The sequence below is a fragment of the Clupea harengus genome, chromosome 12, assembly GCF_900700415.2.
Source record: "Clupea harengus chromosome 12, Ch_v2.0.2, whole genome shotgun sequence".
Lineage (NCBI taxonomy): Eukaryota > Metazoa > Chordata > Actinopteri > Clupeiformes > Clupeidae > Clupea > Clupea harengus.
This window is the reverse complement of record NC_045163.1, coordinates 2,450,337-2,452,814: the sequence shown is the minus strand read 5'-3', so window position 1 is coordinate 2,452,814 and position 2,478 is coordinate 2,450,337. Positions and strand designations below refer to the sequence as shown.

At 43.7% G+C, this 2,478-nt stretch overlaps 1 protein-coding gene across 3 annotated transcripts in view; it reads left to right on the top strand.

Moving 5' to 3' along the window:
• Positions 1-231: 231 nt before the first annotated feature.
• The window catches only part of LOC105911471 (zinc finger and BTB domain-containing protein 7C), a 21,785-nt gene continuing 19,538 nt past the window's right edge, over positions 232-2,478 (top strand). For all 3 annotated transcript variants that reach the window (XM_012840269.3, XM_031578026.2, XM_031578024.2), the window contains exon 1: positions 232-766. The gene's annotated coding sequence lies outside the window, so the exon portion shown is untranslated. The remainder of the gene's footprint in view (positions 767-2,478) is intronic.

Below are 2,478 nucleotides of genomic sequence, written 5' to 3'. Positions count from 1 at the left end.
ACAATGTCAAAGGTTGCACTAAGGTCCAATAACACTAGGACTGATGGAATATCAGTCACACATTTACAGTATATGCTTTTGCCAACAGCTGTAGATTGCAGCAGACAACAATGTAGATTGTAGTCTTGAATAGACTCATAGCCTAGAGAGTACATTTTACACAGTAATACAGAAGTATGTGTGTGTGTGTGTGTGTGTGTGTGTGTGTGTGTGTGTGTGTGTGTGTGTGTGTGTTTGCATGTCTGTGTTCATTTACTGGACAGGACATAACAAATGAACTGTCTCCCTCCGGTGCTCTCCCACCACCTCCTTGTGTTGCCCCATCCCCTGAAATAGGAGCAGGTTAGCAGGCAGGAGTGCTGGGCGTGCTCCTCCTCTCCCCACCCAAGTAACAGCACAGGTGGATGTTTAGGGATCGCTGCCAAATACTTTTGGTTAAGAGGGAGGGGTGTTGGTAGGTGGGTGTGCACATTTGTTTTGTTTCTCTCTCTCTCTCTCTCTCTCTCTCTCTTTTTTTTTTCTTCTCTCTAACCATACAGTGGTAGGGTTCATTTTCCAATCCCGAATCAGAGACACACCTTCTGTGCAAAATTGAGCTCCTCTCCCACCCCCTCTCCTTCTCTCTCTCTCTCTCTCTCTCTCTCTCTTTCGCTGTCTCTCAGTCATTTCTCTCACTTTCGTTGTGTCTCTGACAGAGGATAACACCCTGCTTCCTGACAGGGACTGAGACCGAGAAGAGCAACAACTCAGAGAGCAGCACAGAAAGGTCAGCAACATCTCTCTCTCTCTCTCTCTCTCTCTCTCTCTCTCTTTCTCCCTCTCTCTCTCATACTCTCTTTTTCCACATCCCTCGAAGTACATTGTGTTACAGGTTACCTTTGGAAAGCTATACAGAATGTGTCACGCTTCTTCGTGGGCAGTTCACTTTTCGCTTTTAGTCATTTGGGCTCATACTGTCTGCTGCCTGGGTTTACCCCACACTTGCTAATGTGAGCCTTACGAGCTATAGCCCTAAGTCCTCAGTCATGTCCTCTCTCTACCTCTGTTTATCTGATTTATTCTCACAGGATGACAGCTGACTAATTTGTTTAGGCCAGTGAGGTTGTGTTTGCAGTCTAAGAGCCCTGAGAATTGACATGCTTCCTAGATTCAAGTTTGCAGTTGCTACCACATTATTAATTGTTATCAGTGTAATAAAGATATCTCATAATCACATTACATTATTACCATTTCACACCTTGGTGTGTGTGTGTGTGTGTGTGTGTGTGTGTGTGTGTGTGTGTGTGTGTGTGTGTGTGTACGTGTGTGTCTGTGTGTCTGTGTACTCAATGAGAAATTGAATACAATATTTTGTACACAATTACTTAGAAATTGCAAAGAAGATATAGCACTATTTAACTGTATTTCTGTTTCAATGATAACATAATTCATGTTGTTTGAATTGAGTATGCACTTATTTGGAAAGCTTTGAGTGTGCACGTGTGGGATTGAGTACAATCTCATGTTAGCAGTGTCCTTAAAGCACCTTTCAGGACATTTTCTTTCCCCAGAAGCAGTAAAAGGTTCAGTACATCAGAACGATTGAAATCACAAACAAGTCAAGTTCTGTTGGTACAGCACACTTTACGCAATTCCACAATCGTTTATGACAACTTTTTTGTGCCATAGCATCCCTTCAGATATATAACTGAAACACTAATGTGATCAAATGTTAGCTGGTGACAACAGCATGCAGTGTGTCAGTGTGCAGATCTAAATCTATGTTCAATGCCCAAATCTGAACCCTCCTGTCAGACAAAGCACTAGGACTATGTTGTAGCCTGCAATATACTCCGATGGCTGTTATACCAATTTGAAGATGCAAAGAAGTTTCCTTACTGTGCAGCAACACCCCAGACAGAGGGAGTGGAGTAAAGAGTAAAAGGCACTTGCCTTCTGTGGAGAGGCAGATAGTTTGGATCAGGTGGGAGAGCAGATGATTGGACGGATTTAATTATTCATCCATTTTTATCGTGGCCAGGTCACGTCCCCCGTGGCCCATGGCCGCCCAGCGATTTCTTTTCACACCAAATGAAAATAGATTATTTTCAGATCACACTCCTGTGTTTGCATTACAGGTAAACTATTCGGCAATTACTCAACTGGTCGATAGCGACGAGATTACGTGAAGCTGCCACCGTGAAAAGCTAACAGTTCAGGAGAGAGGAGGAAGTGAACTCACAGCTGAGGGTTAAAGAATGAGAAAGAAATGAAAGAAAAATGAGCTGGTGATGGGGATGGAGAGACTGAGAAAATTAGAGAAATGGTTAGGGTGAGAGAAAAGGTAGAGGGAGGGAGAGAGAGAGAGAGAGAGAGAGAGAGAGAGAGAGAGAAAAGGGGAGGGAGAAACAGAGGGGTTACACAGGGATAAGATCCACACCTTTGTCTTTTCAGGCACCGGGACTGAAGGTTTATCAAGGTTCTGAACCTGATCCGAGA